The sequence below is a fragment of the Tenebrio molitor genome, chromosome 7 (genome assembly GCF_963966145.1).
Source record: "Tenebrio molitor chromosome 7, icTenMoli1.1, whole genome shotgun sequence".
Lineage (NCBI taxonomy): Eukaryota > Metazoa > Arthropoda > Insecta > Coleoptera > Tenebrionidae > Tenebrio > Tenebrio molitor.
This window is the reverse complement of record NC_091052.1, coordinates 14217412-14236590: the sequence shown is the minus strand read 5'-3', so window position 1 is coordinate 14236590 and position 19179 is coordinate 14217412. Positions and strand designations below refer to the sequence as shown.

General features: G+C 35.2%; 1 protein-coding gene and 1 long non-coding RNA gene across 17 annotated transcripts in view; one reads left to right on the top strand and one right to left on the bottom strand.

The window, feature by feature from the left end:
- The window catches only part of Abd-B (Abdominal B), an 80489-nt gene that overhangs the window by 21036 nt on the left and 40274 nt on the right, over positions 1–19179 (bottom strand). For 9 of the 14 annotated variants that reach the window (XM_069053165.1, XM_069053170.1, XM_069053164.1 and 6 more), the window contains one exon: positions 13337–13412. The exons of the other annotated variants lie outside the window; for them this stretch is intronic. The gene's annotated coding sequence lies outside the window, so the exon portion shown is untranslated. The remainder of the gene's footprint in view (positions 1–13336; positions 13413–19179) is intronic. 14 annotated transcript variants of the gene reach the window in all.
- Positions 1993–9685, top strand: LOC138135296 (uncharacterized). 3 transcript variants are annotated; one of them, XR_011160922.1, is made up of 5 exons: positions 1993–2237; positions 5499–5952; positions 6019–6119; positions 6170–6353; positions 9215–9685. It is a non-coding gene; the product is annotated as an uncharacterized lncRNA (long non-coding RNA). The 3 variants fall into 3 exon arrangements; XR_011160923.1 differs by having other exon boundaries at positions 1996–2237; positions 6170–6308; XR_011160921.1 differs by lacking the exon at positions 9215–9685 and having other exon boundaries at positions 1996–2237; positions 6170–7946.

The window sequence follows — 19179 nt, the reverse complement described above, 5'->3', positions numbered from 1 at the left end:
ATTTGCATCGAGACAAAAAAATTACAATAAATTTCACCTGATCCAAAAAAGAATTAATCGAAGGGGAAAATTGTTTGCAAAAAATTCCACTACACTCTCGTTATCGGTGGAGGTTAAAAATAGAACCAACAAAATTTGTTTTTTATTTTGACCAACGCGACCTCGACCACGAGTCGGTGCGTATTTTTAATAATTTAATTGGAATATTTTTAAAAGTTATTATGCTCGGTCCAGTTGAAAAATTGAAAAATATTTTGTCGAAAAATTACAAATATTTTCTCGAGTAAGTCTGCGACTCGTGCTTATTTCCGCAACAAAAACACTCTCGAGTTTGGAAAAAAATTTAAATAATTCATCCCCCAAAGAGATTGTAAGCGAAGATTACCGAATATCAAAGAAAGTATTTTATCTTTCTAGATTTTCAAAAATAAAAAATATACTCCTTATTTTCAGATGTCTACAAGCAAAACAAATACAACTGATATCTAATCTTGCAAGAAGACTTTTACAAGACAAACCGTAGGTATCTACTTTCATTTTTTATTTTTATTTTAAATGTTTTTCGAAAAGTGTGGTAGATGTTTTGGATTTTTTCATGGGCTATGAGTCATATCTGCGCAAACGACGAATATCGGTCTCAAGTAGGCGCTACAAACCGACCGGAAAACATCGTTAGTGTCGTCTCTCTCGATTATTTGCATGTAAAGTAGTCGACGTTTTCAGTTCTCATTTACACTGGTTTATCGCTCCGCCTTCGCGCAGATATTTCCAAGGTCACAGCCAATGAGAAAATCCAACACTTCTGCTGAGGAGATTTTTCTTAATAAAACTACATATTTTCATTTTTTCTTGCCTGAGATCTCTGTATTCTAGCTTCTCCATATTTCTATTATGGAAAACATCATTTTTATTTTCCCAAAGATCTAAAATGGCAAAACACAAAAAAATTTCAACTAAAATACCTAATTTGATCTTTTTACTTTAGTTTAGAGAATGTATCTTACTTTTTATAAAAATACTCCAATCTGGATTTTTTTTAAACTCTGTAAACGTCCTCAAGATCCAAACTCTTGAAAATTTGAAATTTTGTTTCGTTGTCTTAAAATCAATTGACAACTTTTTTTTTGTTTAACACTGGAACTAAGTACAGTTGGTTGCTAAAAAAACGGGAACTGTCAGAATAAAATTGGCACATTTTTACAATTTTTTCATAGTGTGAAACCTTCTTATGAGAAATGGGTTATAATTATGGTCAAAATTCAATGACATTTTTAAAAATTATTTGACAAATATTGTCAAGTAGACAATTAATTGACAAATGGATAAAACCAAATTTACATTAGGAAAATTTTCATTTCCGGTTTTTTTTGCAACCTTACTGTACCTCACATTTCAAACAACAAAAATTCTTTCTACCTCAGATAACCGAAAACAAGATTTTTTTCTCTCGCACCTTGAATCTACACCACAAAAATTCCTTCGTTTCTTCCAATTCTTTAATTAAACATTTCAACCTTCCCACCGTCATAAAAAATAATAAGTGAATTTTTTTTCGTGCATGCCCTTGCGCAAAAGACTTTTCACAACGAAAATCGAACACTGTCATTTAAAATAAACACATTTCAAGGCATTTCTTGGCGTGGAGGTGCGATTTCTTGTAGAATTTCCCACGCGCGCGCAAATTAATTTCCTTAAATTCTTGTTGTGGAAATAAGCACGAGCCGCAGACGGCCACAAAATCCTTCTCGGAAAAAAATCGGAAGTAAATAATTAATCTGTTTATTTGGTGATGGAGGTTTCTTTTTTTAATAAATTTTCTTTTGCAGCAATTTGAATAAATTGTAAAAAATAAATTGGGCACGCAAATTCGCCTTTCGGAAAGCATTCCGCAGCAAATCCGTCTCGTGCAAGGTCTCCAGTGAAGAATTCATGGAATTTTTTCCCGGTCACGTTCGACTCTAGTGATTATCAAATTCCCACCGTCGTCCTTATCGCCGTCCATTCCGGCAAACTCCGGTGATAAGCGTTGCGTTTCAATTTTCCCTCCTATTTTTACGGAGGCAAATGGTGGCGACCATGTGTGCAGCTGCATGGCCCCCTCGTTATATTTGGGATGTGAACCCGCCTAGCAGCATTACAGTCTGCCAGTATAGCTTCAGTTTCTCGAATCTCGACGCCATTGCAGAGTAAACAGCTCAATTCGCCGTCTGCTGTCTTCCGCAGGATAAACAAAGGCCGTGAGTAAACAAATACGAACATTTATAAACTTAGATTTATATTAACCAGACCGAAGCATGGCCCAAGTATTTCAAAACAAATCTGGACTGTTTTAAGGCCACGATGAAGACATTTTGTCTGCGCGCTCAAATCACAAACAACAATTTTTAATTATTCGAGATCGGCGGCGATAAATTACAGAAATAATGGGAAAGTCGAGTCGTTGACGTCCATTAATAAAAATATTCTAACCGTTTCTTAATTACTATATTAAGAAAAAGGTGAATTAATATGCGCACACACCCATGTCCGTCGAGAGCCGTTGCCAACCGTAATAAAACTAAATAGTTTGTCCCGGCAATGGTATTAGATATTTTGATATATTTAATAATAAAAAGCTAAACAGCAATCGTAAAGTTGTAATTTATCGTGGAGTTGCATCAAAACACAACGGTTCGTGTAAACACAAAATAAATTATTCCGTTTTATGCTAGGCCATTGTGGATATGAATTATGCCCGCTCGGAAAAATTCGAGTGAGATTCGTCGAGGTAATTTCGTCGTAATGAGCAAAGTTGGACGGATTAAGTCACTCACAATTTGTGACATCACGATGTGTGTAAAAAATATTACGAATTCAGAACCACTTGTAGCTTAAACACCTGGTTTGCCCATAAAACATTAAAGTTACGACTTTATGATCGATTTAGCAGTAAAGTAGTGGAAGTGTTTATATTCTTAACAAATTACAGCTACTTCGTAAAATATCTACTACTTGCTTGTTTGATACCTTTTCGTACCTAATTGTTCCAATCATTTCGTTGTTCTGGTTTGAGGGAGCTTAGGCTCAGCTTCCGTGAAAGCTTTCGTTCGAGAAAGAAAAGGTGAAGAGTGGAATTTTTTGAATGTGTGGAAATCGAGACGTTTCTATTATTATCAAGACAAAACACATATCTCCGGATTTAATTAACAATTATTTAGATTTCTCACAAAATTGGGAAAATGTTTTGTTTGGGAAACAAAAAGTGATTCTTTTTGTCAGAAGTAAATTCTTTTTCTTTAACGAGCATTCTAACAAATCGAAATTTAAAATTAGAGAATCAAATAAGAAAAGGGACTGTTTCATCCATTAATTCACAGTTTCCTGACTGGAATTTGTTAATAACGTAATTTAACAAAATAAACATGTTGTATCTGACATAATTTAATATTTATTTGTATTAATACATTCTTGTCGGTTTTGTTTCACATTTTATAAATAAAGATGTTATCTAATACGTCCAATTAAAATTAAATACAGGTTTTTGACAGGTTGATTTTCAACTTTGTGCGTCTCTAAATAGTGAGAATTAGATGAAATATGTGCTTTGCAACATTTAAAGAAGTTCTTCTCTGGTGGTCTTTATTATAAAAATATTTGACGAAGATAAATTTCTAAATAAAGTTTTCTTTAGACTTTCAATATTTCAGTTAATTTTAGAAAATGAAATAAACGTAACATCGATTTCTAATTGTTTGTTTAAAAGTGCTTGAAAAAACATTCTAAAATATTTACTTTGAAATATTTGTGGTTTAACCTCTTTGCGATCTGACATGTCTTAAACCCATCGAAATTATTGATGACTTATTGATTTCTTTCCCCAATAAAGTGGAGTAACAACAATTTATGGTTTCACACAAATATGTTAAAAAATATTAAAACCATCTATGCAATATTTGTAGATAAAGTTCTCTTTATAAAAACATACCTACCTACACCTTTTGATTAGCTCCTTTAAATAATTTTTAAAAGATGAAATTCTTCTAAAAGAAAAAATTCCTTCGACTTTTAGTAGATACACTTTCGAGTTTTCCATTTCAAAAGGAAAAAATGTGGCCCACTAGGTTTTGCTTTTTAATAATTTAAAAATAATTAAAAAATGGCAAAATACTTATTTTCTTTGAAATATCTGTATATGATGTTCTCTTCTCTCTGAAGTCCTTAAGGCTCTCTATATTGTTTTAACGTTCTTTTGTCTCGATTACGCACTTCAACAGTTTATTATAATGAATGCGTATAATAAAAATATTTGTAAAAATGAATCGTCTTTTGGGGGTTTTCAAAATTTTCACATCTTTCTTAGAATTTTTTCTCTCGCTCAGGTTGATTGAAAATTTTGAATTTTTTTCACAAAGTTTCAATCTATTTTTGATATTTTGTAATTTGTAAAAGTGGTCATAAAAACTTAGAGAATTTGAAAAATCGAATAATTTCTGTTAAGAACAATTAAAAAATTACTTTGCGAAATTGTTTTAAAATATAACACAAATATTTCCTTCGAAATATTTTTAGATACCTAGAGCTTGTCGTATTAGTTAAAATTTAAAGTAGTTACCTAATAAAAATTGTTTTCTTCTTGGAAGCTTTTTCCTGATCAGGAATAGAAATCTTGTATATTTATTTAAGAGAAAGGTAAAATAACAAGACCTAATTTTTTTATCGGATAAATTTTTCAATTTTACGATAACTTTTTGCTTTGACAATTCTACGACTTGAATTTGGGCATTTTTATTCTGGTTAGACCCGAGAGCTTTAGCTCGAGGGTTAAACATTTGAATAAAAATGCCCAAATTCAACGAGTAAAATTATCTAAAGCAAAAATGTTTGAGTGAAAATTGGGAAATTTATCAGATTTAAAAAATTAGGTACGTTAATTATTTATTTATAATACTTACATTTATTAAAAACACAATTATTGAAAACAATTTGAGAATCTGACAGAAGTAACATGCAATTTTATCCGCTTTTGACAGAAGACAGACTAACAAGGCGCTTTATCCGCGATAAACATTTTTGATTGGATGAAAGCAAGCGCTCTGATTGGCTGAACTCGCACGTTTGATGTATGTGGGAATTAATCGAAATAAAAGACACTAAAACAGTTTTTTTTGCAAAATTTGTAGATATGGAGTTCCTTGAGTTTCTTTAAATTGTTTTAAATTTCGTAGATTTTTTTCTATTTCTTCTAACAATCAAACAGTTTCTGTTTTGAATTACACAAATTTTTTGACTGCTTAAAATATTCCTAAAATGTTGTCGAGAAGCGAAAACGTCAGATTTCTTTCCAACTCTTTGCCACTCCCTCACCTCTTTCGAATAATTTTTCCCGTCACGTCCTTTTGGAAAAAATTGCCTTAAGCCCCTCCGGGCGCCTTTAAATATATTAAAATGATAATCTCATTCCACGTCGAGTTTACGGCCGTAAAATTTCGTTGGCTAATCTGCATTTTTTTCTATTGTAGAAAATGGTTGTTTTCCTGCGTCCCATAAAGCTCGAATGAAACACAAGCTCATTGCACACGGTTAAATCATGTCTTGTCGCCATATCGATCGATTATCCTTGTACAAGCTTCATAATTTCCGAAGTGCAAGAAGTTTGCCCTCCCCCCAAATTAATTAGCAATAAATTTTTAGTCGAGTTTAACCAAATTGGCTCCGAGCGAAGTAATTAGGAAGATCAGCACTCAGAAAAGTGACGTCAGCGACTTGGGTGGTCGTTTTCAACGGATACGTGAGCTGGAGGAGACGTCGAGGGAGGAACAAATTGCAAGTATTAAACTCTGGAAGCGATTTTACAATCTCGGGGCACCTTTTGATATGAAACCATCCGACCAGAGACACCGACACTAAAAGAAACTGACGCCGTCAGACTCTTTACTATGTAGATATCGAAGATAAATTACTCTCTCTCTCCGGGTATGTTAATGATCCTCCAGGACGATTCATTAATCACGCATTTACTACTAATCTGTTAATTTGAAGGTTCCCACAGCATGATCGCCCATTGGTGCGCGCAACTCCACACTACCAACACGACCGACACTTTTTCCCCGTTCTCTCACCCACGGGGGCTTTGAACACGGGTATGTATAATTTTTTCGTCGTCCAAAAATCGCTTATTTTTTCTTTGTAGGTAGTGGAGGCGAGTGGCGATAAAAGGCAATACGGGTTTGGTGCAAGAATGCGGAGATAAGCGCTGGAATTACCAATTATCAAGGAAACTCGATGCAAAATACATAAATCAAAAATTGAATTTCCACGTGTCCTGCACGGCGAGTAAATGACTGTATGATGGAGAGTATTTGGGGAATGGAGAGGTATTGATTTGTCCTATCATAAATCGGGTCTATTAGGTCTCGTCAGGTGATATTTCGCTGAAAAGGAGCAGATATCTCTGGCTAAAAATAGAAAAGTGCTGGAATTTTCTCGGTGTAGTCTCCTTTAGCATTCTTGTTGTGAAAATCTAGGATCACATTTCAACATACATATTTCAATGTTTGTTAGATGACAATTTTTATTGCTTTAGTTGTTTGTCGAGTGTTATTGAAGGAGAAAATAGACAAAATGCCTCAGCTATTTTTGTAAATACATATGAACATATGTAATATTATTTTAGATATACGTGGGTAGAGGTGTTGGATTCTCTCATGGGCTGTGACCTTGAAAATTACTGCGCGAAGGCGGAGCGATAAACGACGAGAAAGAGACGAAACTAACGTAACGAATGACGATGTTTTCCGGTCGGTTTGTAGTGCCTACTTGAGACCGATATGACTCATAGCCCATGAGAAAATCCAACACCTCTACCTACATAGTTTGTATGATTACGTGCAAGATCTACTCTAAAAAATTGGAACAAAAAATCTTTGAAACTCTTTAATGTTGTTGTTTGGATTCTAATCTTAATTTGATTGATCCTAAAGATTCTTGTCGTTTAAAAACACTGTTAAATATTTTTTTAGATTTGTATTCAAGTTCAGTGTATTTGTTAGAAATTTTTTGACTTCATAAACTTCAATATTGATATTTAGATTTTCTTGTTTTCACTGCATTTTTATTACATTTATTCTTCGCACATCTGCAATAAACATCCAATAGAAAGCTTGCATTTTAACCATTTAACAACATTAATAAGAGCATATTTTGTCTTGCATGCCATTGCCTAAAGCATTCTTCGTTCACTGTCACATTGCTGGTTTGACATTTAGAAAAAATGTATCTCCTTGAGTAATTATTTGGTGTGATTGTTTTGTCGAAACTTTCATGTGCAAGTGAATTAATTTCCGTATTTTTTTTTTCGTTTTTATTCGCACTTTTGTTTTTGTTCTCCTCTGCGACTCGTGCTTACAACAAAAGAAGAACAAAGCAGAAGAAAGAATTCGTGAGCTCAGACAAATTTTCGGATATAACTGAAAGAAGATGTTGTTTTTGATGCTTTTAGTTTGTTTTGAATTTGGGGATGACACTTTTAAGGAATCAACGACTGGACACAAAACTTAGAAGATTCACGTTTCGTAAAAATATCAAGTTTTTGTCTACTTAGTTTTAGTTTTTAAGTTAATTGAGTAAATTGTAAAACTCAAAAATTAGCAGCAAATCTGAAACAGAAACTTACAGTACTAAATTATGATATCTTAAATTGTCATTCTGAAATGAACTAGGTATACCTATCTAAAGAAATATTTGTCTTACGATTACTGTAAGAAACATTCCTGCATTTTTATGGTATCTAGGTTTTGCTCTTGGCGATATTAATAATGGCAATAACAAATCCTGACCCAATCGATTTGGATTTTATTATTAGTTTAATTTAATGGAATGTAATAAAATAGTTAAGTTATGATTTAATTAAGAAAGTTAATATTAAATTTAAAAAAAATTCGTTTAGATTAAAGAATGTTATCCCAGTAGTAGTCCTTCTCGTTTGAATTTTAATTTTCAAATTTACCTAAAATGCAAAATACCAAAACAAAAATACCTATATGACAGTCATTGTTAAACTTGAAAGAGAATCAATATCACTCAGTTTCTTTTTTTAATTTTAATTTGCAGTTTCTTCAGATTTTTCTTTGGTTTAAACAATTCAAAAACTAGCGTCAAATTTGAAACAGAAATTAAAATGTTATCTCCTGACATGGAATAAATTCCATTTATGGAAATATTCCTTTTCCACTGTAATTAATGTTAATGTAATTAAATTATTCATATTTTACGTACTAAATCAAAGTTTTGCTTGATGCGTTATGATTATTATGAATGAATCTCATGAAAACATTTTTTTAAGTAAATTCAAATGATTTACAAGAACCTAATCGACATTTCTGTCTTGTTCTTTGAATTGTTCTTCACACACTTGAACAATGTAGTTTAATACAATTTCAGAAAAAAGACTGGAGTTTTATTTGTAGTGTGCGTTTATCATCACATCTCCATTTTATCTGAGGCATAAATAGTCACCTTGAGAACATCAATTTCTTTTAATCTAGTCCAACTGCTATTTTAATTCTAATTAAGTAGATTAAATTAGCCATTCTGCAATAAATCACGGTCACCTTACCATCAGTTGTTTTGCCTTTTATGTGTAAAATTTTAATATCAAAAATTTATTCACACATAAAACCACAATCCAATTTTTGTTTCTATAAATATGCATATCCCCGTCCGCTCCGACATTGTTGCAAAGATAATTTCCATCGTTAATTTATGTCCGCGAATGCACAACTTGCACTTTTGCTCGGTGCTAAAATTAGACCTCGATTAAATAAAATTTTTCCTAGATGCCGGCGAATAATTAACGCATTGTAAAACAGTAACGCAATAACGTAGTCGTACTTTACATTAATTACAACTAGTTTAGCTTGTTTATCAAATGTGTACTTTAGTATTTAGTGGGGCTTAGTGCGTCCCAAAAGGTGGTGACGCGTAACGTTCATTAAGTTTAAATGCCTCGAATGCCTTAATTACCTTGCCTTCTTCCACCATACACATGCTGAAATAGAACAGTCGCCTCGTTAAACGAATTAATGCCGTAAATGCCAGATAGCCAAAATAAAAGTTGCCCCTTTAACGAGACCACCAGCAAAAATTCCTACACTAACTTTAATTGTTTGAAATTTTTTCGCCCCCTTTTTTACTGTTATCGTCGCTTTTTACCCAGTACAAACAAACTCCGTTCCAGGCGGGGTAATCACCTCCCACACCTGCAATGGAAATTGGACTTCAGCAAGGAAATTAACCGGAGAGAGCTCGAACCTGCTGCAATTTAATTAAGAAGAGGGAAACTGTTTTGCATTTCAATGGCTGAACGTCCTGTACATCTATTGTCTGCTGAATATATTTTCAGAGCATAAGGCTCAGCCGCCTCCATGTTGACGCTCTACGTGCCGTTTTAATTTCACAAAGGATGGGACTGACAAGAATGTTAATAACTCGACACCACCCCCACGCACATTTACCCAAATCTGTTAAGAAAATTCGCTCGGAGAAACGTATCGGACCCTCACCAGATTTAAAACCAACAGAAAACACGTGGAACCCATTGAAAAAAAAAAACAACTCGAAAACTATTTTTGTAACTTTAGACTGCATTCTAATAAAATGTACTTAAGCAAGGAGGGCTAAGTGCTTTGGGTGGATTAAACTGTTGCGACATCTATTTCTATTTTTTATTCCCCACATCCGAAACACAAAACGTGTATTTATAGCCGATGTAATTTCAAACTATTTCTATTTCGATTCGTTTCGAGATTGTCGAGACTGGGAGTGTCATCAAAAATATTTTTAGTGTGGTCTAAATTTACCAAAAAAAAAATCTCGGGAAAAGCGTGATTTGTCACTGGAAATTTGGCCCGGAAAATATTTTCGGGGGCTTTTGAACCGCCATCGATCTGTCAGGGTGCTGTCTCTCCGCAGCGCCATCTCCCCACCGGAGCCCGAACCGGCGCGTTTCGTCGGCATTGCACGAAACCTGTAATGCCATTTTAAAATCGTAACGTTCACAGAAAAATCTTAATTGTATTTTGTCAGGCGATAAAGCATTAACGCAATAATTTACTGTGCCACTAACGAAACCATAAAATCTCATTAAATTAAGACATAAAATTGCAATTATAACAAGAGTGTCATAAATAATAAAATTTTTGTGTTTTGTTTACATCAATTTGGTTTAAATTGCTATAAAAACGGTTTTGGTATGATAATCGCTTTAACTGCAATTAACCGAGTGATTATTGTTACGATAATAAAGCCAATTGGTTATGGTTCGGATAACTGGAAGCGTTTCCTCGTCTGCTTGGCCACGGCCAAATTGTTCTACCAAAAATTTAATGACTAATGACGTCTTCGACAGGCGTCATCGAGAGGTGCACGGAAGCGTCCAGTAGACACAACAAATGGATTAAAAAAATAAACAATTGTGTTAAATGTTTTATGTTAACATGTTTAATTGGCCCATCAAGTTTACATTTATGACAAATTTGACGTTAATTATTTTGATTTATTGCAACAATAATAAATTATTATCTGTAGCATAAAATGTAAAGTGTGCGCAATGTTGTATTAATCCAACAATATCATTTATGGCGTTCAGGTGTTTTAATTTTTATTTAAATCAAATCAATTTACCTATATTTATGTTTTTTTGTGTTTTTTTTTTTAAGAAATTTGTAACTTTCCAAAATTTCTTTCCAAAATGAAATAGTCAAAATAACATTTTTATGAAGATTTGGACGTTTTTTGATTAAAAAGTGTTGCGGCTTGTTAATTTGGGCATTAAGAGGAAGTGGATTTTTTACAAGACAGCAAAAATAACAGGTGTTCAATTGAAAAGTTCATGGAGTTGGCTTTGACTTTATTTTTTCATTTTAAAAGACAACAACATCGTAAATTAAATTGGTTAAACAAAGATAGCGACAAAGATCAAAGCCAATTTGATGAACTTTTCAATGGAACACCTGTTATAATTAATAATTAAAAAATTATCCAGTTTGTTGGTACTGGAAGGAGTAAAAATGAATTTTTAACAGAAACTGTAAAAAAAGAGATTTTGTAGTGTAGAATTAAAAATTGATTTTAATTTCTCGATTCTGATTCACAATTTTGAAAAAATGCTTTTTAACAAAAATTAAAAATAATTAAAGTAAATTTTATAGATTTTAAAATTAAAAAATGCACTTTCTGTCTATGGTCCTCCATAATTCTGAAAACAATTTGTTGATACATGGTGGGGTTAAAAAAAAAGAAGGAATGTATAACAAACTATCGGCTGTTCATTAATTTATCCTCAAAGTAGGCGTTGAAGAGTCGATTGTGAACGCACCACGGATTACAAACCTTGGATAAGCTGTTTAAATCTAACCTCACTTTTTGCGTTGTTTGTGTTTTTGCTCAAACTAACGAGTGGTGCGTTCACAATCGACCCTTCAACGCCTACTTTGAAGATACATTTAAATGAACACCTGATTTTTTTTGCAATATTGACAATTTGTTGTACCTAGTTTTTAAATTGTGTTTCAAAATGATGAAAATAAGTTATCTAATTTGTTAACAGTTGGTGGTGTTTACAAAAATATAAATAGAGAAAAAAAAACGATTAAATTAATTTTGTAGAGTTTGAGCTGCCGTATTCAAATTGTCCAAAATTAAAAAAAGATTATGGATATTAAAAAGCTGAATTTTGGACAAAATCTCAAAATAAATATCGAGTAAATTTATAAATTGGGGTCATTAATTTAAAAAGAAAATCCAGTCTGTTAGTACTTGGTGGGCCAAGGAAGAAAGAATTTTCAACAAAAACTCAATAAAAAATATCTAATTTGTTAATAGTTGTTTGTCTTAAGAGAAAAGACTTTTGAGAAAAAAAAGGTAATAAACTAGAATTTTTGTAAAGTTTAAGCTACAGTTTTCAAATTGTCCAGAATTTAAAAAAATGGATTTTTAACGAAAACTCGGCAAAACAACAAATAAATAGAGCTAAGAGCTTGTCTGTGTAAAATTGAAATTTTATTGGAGTTCTTGAACTATGTACTTATTTAATACAATATTTTGGGGATAGATTATTTGATGGAAAATTAAACAAGACTCAAAACAAAAAAAGAAGTAAATTAACTAAATTTAAAAATTAAAATGAGCAATTTTTAAATTTTTGTCAAAATATGACAGGCCGTGCGTGAAAATAAATTCTTGTCCCGTCAAGTTTCTAATTTACTAGTTTATGACAGTCCAACAAAAAATTATTTCCACCGAAGAGACGATCTCCTCGATAACCCAATCAATCTTGGTCCGTTCGCCCCTCTCCCTCCCCTTCACTGTCGTTTGTTTTTTTTTTCCTTCTTGGAAGCATCACAAAGAGCCTCGGATATTCCGAATAGTTGACTCCACTTTACAATACCCAGGTCATTTAAACAGCAGTCCCTTGCATAATCTTGGCATATTCAAAGGGTACTATCAAAAAATATAACCTTCGGAAATGAAAACCCCTGTCGTAAAATAAGGGTGAAGGCGTATGGCGTGTTCAGCATAACAATGCCTAAATTTAGATACGCTTTTGCTTTTCGCAAAATACCCTTTTACTTTTAGGACCTAAATCTTATCTCTGCTTTTGCATATGGCCGTCTTTATTGCGACGGAATTCACCATCGCAGCTTCGAATTTTCCAATTTAATTCGATCGCCACAAGGCTGTCGATTTGCATAAGTCGATAAGTCCGATAAAGTCGCTTATTTACGATTATTAAGAAAACACGCACTAACACTTGTACGGTTTTAATTTAAAACCTTGCTCTTTCTGCGCGATAAGTGCGACTTTTTACATTACTAAACCGGGGCATTAATCCAACCTTAAACAGTGACAGGGCATAAAAATATTAATTTACAAGCGGTGGCGCGCCCCACCTGCGACCACCTCCAAAAACACAAATTTCTCCAATTTGCAAGCGCGGACAAATTATTTTGGCACATAAATCACGACCGGAGAAGCCACCGGAACAACGCCGACTGAATTATTTATCTAATTGGAATTGTGTAAACGCGATTTTTTTTTCATTTTTTTCCCACGCATATTTTCACGTGACGCGGCCATCAATTAAAACGTTGACGGGGGCAGGATCGGGGAGGCCAAAATAAAAATATTCCAGGCGAATGCATTAGATAGTATAGTTAATGAAGCTGGTTGACATATACGAGTTCTGAAACCAGAACCGCGCCTGATAAAACCGGCTGTATCAGATAAATATGTCAACAAGGACTCCGCCTTGCCTTTCCAATTACCGAGATGCCGCAAAAAGAACAAAATGTCGACTCACCTAAGATGGCCGGCCAAGCAGATGGGAGATAACTTATGAAACGTCTTCTTTACTCCATGCTTGTTAGTCGGGGGATCTGGAATTTTTCAGTCCTAATTAGCTTCACACAACATGGCTATCGCGCCGATTTCGATACCTCCATTTCGCGTTACTTAATAAAAACACTATAAATAGCCCTTCATTTTCTTGAGTGTTAACAGAAATGTACGCCCAGCCGGATTTTATTACCCTTGACTTAATTAGAGGCTTTGTTTGCGTCACCCAACACAACTCTGCCCCGACAAAAATTTTCTAGAAAGAAATTTACCGCCACGATTAGACACCGATCAGGATCACCAATCGAACAAGATCGATTGAGCATTTTAAATAAAAAATATGAATCAGTTGCTGATCCTTCGGGGCCCAGATGACGGCCGTAAAATCGATTTAATCGAGATTTTACGATTAAAAGAGAATTTGTTAACTGAAATCCATTTGCATATGTATGAGCCTGGAATTATTTTAATACAAAGCCGAAACGTCACAGGATCTGGGGGAACATCTCGGCCACAATTTCAGTAAACAAGTAGGAACAGTGAAGTGCCTTTTTATATTTATTTTTATCGGGGAATGCCTTACATGTTGTCACGCCTTACTGACATAAAACTGTACTTATTTTAGTCCACGTTATCTGTATACGTGCGGACCGTTTCACATTCTGACACCACGTTTACAATATACAGGATATTATAGTTGTCAAGCTCTGCAATAATATTGTTAAGTTTATGTATTCTCGGCGCACCTTAAGAGCAAATATATTTTTAATTTCTGCTCCGAGGCTGTAAAACGGGTGCTTGCCCTCCACCCACAGACTGCTCCGCAAAAAATATCTATAGGTGGTCCGAGGAATGCATCTATTTGGATAAATATTGACCCTGAAAGGGAAGTTTCTAGGTCAGCGGCGTGAAATGAAAGTGTTGCGATATTCGGTGGTGAAAGCTGACCCTTTCCAATGGGGCGTAATTGATTTCAGGGCCGATTGGGGTGCGACTGTCAAAACATTGCCAGTCCATGCTGGGAACCGAACAAGTAAAATTATGCAACGGTGAGATTAGTGGTTCGAGACTTTTAAGGTAACGTAATCTTCATAAATTAACACAAATTTTTGGAAATTTGAATTTTATCTCGACTTAATTATACCGAAGATTTTTTTAATTGGTCTCACCTGTACGCCAGTCATTTCGGAGAACCCACGATGCGTTGGTTCAAATAAATTAATGGAACCCGGAGAGAGTCAATCGTCGAGCTTTTACCACCAACGTATTCTTCAAATTTAAATTACGTTGTCGTGCTCCACGCACCGCTCTTGATTCTGAATATTCTAACGGTCATCCAGTTTAGTTTTGCCCGTTTCGTCGATATTTCAAAACCGAAAGTGCTTTGGAACATTTTCGAGGAGCTTTTTATCGGTCCGGATAAGTATTTAAACGAGCGTGGGCTTCAACTAATTAGTAATGTAAGTGTCAGTTCTGTGCTGTTGGTTTTGCTCATTAACAAGGTGTCACGGTGTTTGGTACATAATTAATTTTTTGCAGGCCACGGTACAGAGTGTGCAAATAAATAGAAGCGTGACGAATGGAATTTTCTAGCGAAAGAGTGGAGTTTGTTGGAAATGTATATTCGTTGGCAGATGGATAAATCTGTGTCCACTTAGTCGAGGCATGCGGAAAATCGCGTTTAATTTGGTTTGCGTAACGATGCATTTTCACGCGGGCTCAGTAACGGTGGATAAAGAGAAAATTATCGCCAATGATTAAACAAACGAGATAAATTTTAATGTGTCCAATAAATATGAATTGATTTATGGTGGTTATCCTGTTCGGCGCTTCCTGGAAAGCGCGACCCATCTCGTTTTTGCGTCCCATCCGTTTTACGATCCTGTTTGTTTGCTTCCTCGTTTCGATAATTCCCCGCGAAATGGACGCCATCTTCGTGCGAGTCGGAAAAAATTCCGGCTTGGAATTCAGCCAGATATTGCAGCAGTCTCTCTAAAAAGCTCCGAGATAGCAAGCATGTCTTGCAATTTATTTTATTCCCGGAATCCATTCCAGACTCTAAGCACGTAGTTAAAGCGGCAGACGATAGTGGTCTTTGGGGGCGGCGGCGCAAGGTCGAGTTTCGCCTGCCGCCGCCGTATCCTTCTATTGGATCGTAGATCAACCGGGCCTGGTGCCTTGGGAAGGGGCGCAGCAGGGAGATCATGCCGTGCAAGTCTAGCGTAAACGATAGGGGATCGGACCCATGCACCAATGTGCTGTCAGACGGAGGCCATCTTGGTCTGTTCGGATCAATACCAGCCCGGGAACACGCTCGATACAGCGAACAGAGCAACGAACATGCGCTGGACGGCACACCCGTGGCCATCGAAGGATTTTTTCGGCCGGCGCGGAGCTCCAGCTTGACCCGCCGGGACTTCCACGGAGAAGGCTTCTTCTTCTCCAAATTCACACGACACGGCATAATTGAGTCTTTGATTGGAGCACCGCGCGAAAACACGACCGACCACCACTGACACACGAAACTGTGTCTTGGATTGATTCTAAAACTCCAAAACCTCGACCGAACAAATTGTCTTTGATTGGAACATGTAGAACGAAAAACGAGATCTCATTTCAGCATTCCGCAACTGATCAAAGATGTGTCCGAGATTAGACCGGACTGTGCTTTGCACAAAGTCAACAACAACAACATTCACAGACTGACTAGATTATTTTCTTTGTATTTTAAGTAAGGACTTTGCACTTAATTTAAATGTCTTTGATTAATTCGAACTGTACTGAGTTGAAAGATGATCCAGAAGAAATAATATATTTTCGTTAATCATATTTAGGTCTGGGATTAAATCAGAACATCGAATCTTTCAATTTGACATCCCAAGACTGTCTGAAATCTTGTCTGAGCTTAAGTCGGACTATCAAAAATTAGCGCTTCCAAATAAGAACTAGAAGTATCAACAAATCGATTGTCGATAATTATTTCTGGCGTTCAAGCAAAAGAAAATATTTTTGTGCGTTCAGTGATTTTCCAAAATTCTGTCTGTGATTGAACCGCACTGTCTAACACACTACCGAACATAATTCTGTCTCAAAAATAATATTTTTTAAAAAAACTTGAACCAGTCATAAATAAACTATTATTGTGTCTTAGCTTGGATAGCTCTTGATTTCTCGCTTGGACAAAATTGAAGCCGTGTCCGAGATTGAATCAAACTGTCAGCGTTCAGTGGAAATGATAAAAGCAGAAGAACTGATTGATGCTTTGTGATTGTGAAAAGGAAAAAATTGTATTCCACGGTCTACCAACTGAGATTAGAGCGCGCTGAAAAAATGATCGTCGCAAAAGACGGTATTTTAAAGCAGTCAGTTGCCACAATTGTGTCTGAGCTTGAGTCGCACGTAAAACTTGCACAATAAAGGTCAACTGCTCGCGTAAATCACGAGATAAGATGCGAAATAAATTCGAGCCAAAATATAAACGAAATAAATTATTAATTTAACAACTACGAAAACACAACATTTAAATTTCTCCCAGTTTATTTTTAAGACCAGTTTTAATGTCTCACTATTTGTTTAGTTAGTCCTTGTTCTGCCAATTTACTGTGTCTAATTCATTTTCTAACTCAGATAATTTCCAGCTGTGCTATAATTTGATTTGTTTTATTATTATTTTTTTATTTTTATTACGAGTGACGAGATTAGCTGTCAAAGGATTTTTTCCTAGAAAATGTTTCAAGGGCGTTGATGAATTAATTATCTTCCTTTTTTTTTAATTTTCCGCAGTGCACGTCGGCCTGATTTATTTCACCCAATAATGTAAGTCAAGTGATTTTGTAAGAGTTGCGAGCTTGGGTGTAATGGAAACACAACAAATCGTAAAAATCTAATTTCTATAAATTTTTATCTTTTGACACGACGAGCTGCGCTGGAAATATCTCTAAGAAAATGTCTCCCGTCGGAATTTACGATTTCTATTTTGCCTAGACTGTTCTTTAAATAAAAATCTTGACGAAAACCAAGGGAAGCAGGCGGACATCCTGGCGACGGAGGAGCCTTGACCAGGACAATTCGGCCTCATTTTGCATAAACTGTCACCATCAATCTTTAGCTAGTCCTTCGATTGTTATTGAACGTCCTCTCGATCAAAACACATTAGCATATCCTTGACGGTATTGCTTATCAAAAAATTCGACAATTAATGTGCAGATGTAAATTGAAACCTCGAAAATTTTCCACCTCGTCAGGTGTGTTGAAAGAGAATCTCAAGCGCGACACAGATGTCTGGTGATTTCCATTTTGTCTTGATAGCGTCAAATCGAAAAATGTTCGATTGATTTTTTTTTTAAAGCATTGTGGTAGAAATTTGGAAGGTGTTAAGTGCAGATCTATAAAAGTGGACAGCTACGAGGTGTTTACTCTTATAAATAAAAGAGAAGCAGTTCGGTGATATATGAGATTTAAAAAGGCGTTTTTTGTGTGTACTGTAACAATTACTGCTACCATAAAATTTAATTGATTGTTTGCTTACGTTTATCTAAACTTGAGCGGAAAATCAGAAGTCCGTTTTATATGTTTGCTCAAAAATTATACCGTAATTTACGATCCATATATTACTTTATGTAAAGAGGGTTGGTTTAGTGCGCTCCTCGGGGATGCCGCCTAGAGTTGCGCCCCACGTATAAAAATTTAAATAAACTTTATAAAATTCATCACGGAATTGACGTATCTTTTTATTATGTCTCTAATAAATTTTTCTCTCAGTTTTATTACGGCCGGCCAAAAAATGAAAACAACAACTATCGCGAAGAAAGGATGCTGGCAATCCGCCGCCCCCGTACGCAAAACCGCCGGAGTGTGGGGCAGTTGCTTCCGCGCCATTGAGCGCGAAGAAAACAACTAAATCCGGATGGACGGAGTACGGTCTGCTGGTTCAGCGAAAACGCTCAAAAGTCCAAAAAAAATTCGGTGAACGTGAGGTTATCTGGTGGAGAAGTCGCTTTTATGGGAGAGTAATTTAGACGCACGATTGCATTTCTGCTTAATAGCTTGCAATCTCGAAATTATGAAGCGAGTTTATTGAAGCGGAAAATGCGGAATGTACAGGGTGGCGGGGGGAAGAGTGACAGGGGGGCTGGGACTGCTTGCAAAATGCAACTCTAATGCAGTTATGTTTTTAATTATCATTTTGCTGCAGGCTCTGGAAATATTTTTTGAACCGTCGAGAACTGGTTCAAACTCTTTAATTATTTGACGTATTCTAGACAAGAGAATTTTGCTTCAATCTCTACAAAACATTTTTCTTTAACTCTACATGTGTCAAAATTAGTTCGCAAAAGTGTCTAAATCAACTGCCTGTCTTAGGCATTTAAGAAATCTGTTTCAATTTTCGATATTTTTAGACAACGACACAACACTACAAAGCTATACAAAAGATTTTTCTTCTACTCTTGTCCAGCTAATAATAGTATATTATGTTATGAGGAGCAAAAATGAAGTTTTATGGTAGATATTTCAAATGATTTAGCTAGTTTACTTTACAGCCGCTCATCAGCGGAGATAATAACTTCACGGACGCCCTCAGCGGAGATAATAACTTCACGGACGCTCCTCAGCGGAGATAATAACTTCACGGACGCTGGTCAGCTCGTTAGATGCCATGACAATGAAGTGACACTTTAGCATTATCAATGCAGCAGTGCAATGTCATATTTTACGGACGTTTGAAGAAAAATACAATTTTTGCTTTCGACAATTCTTTGAAAGAGTTATTTCTAATTATTTGAGGCTGCGACATATCTAGAAGCTCTA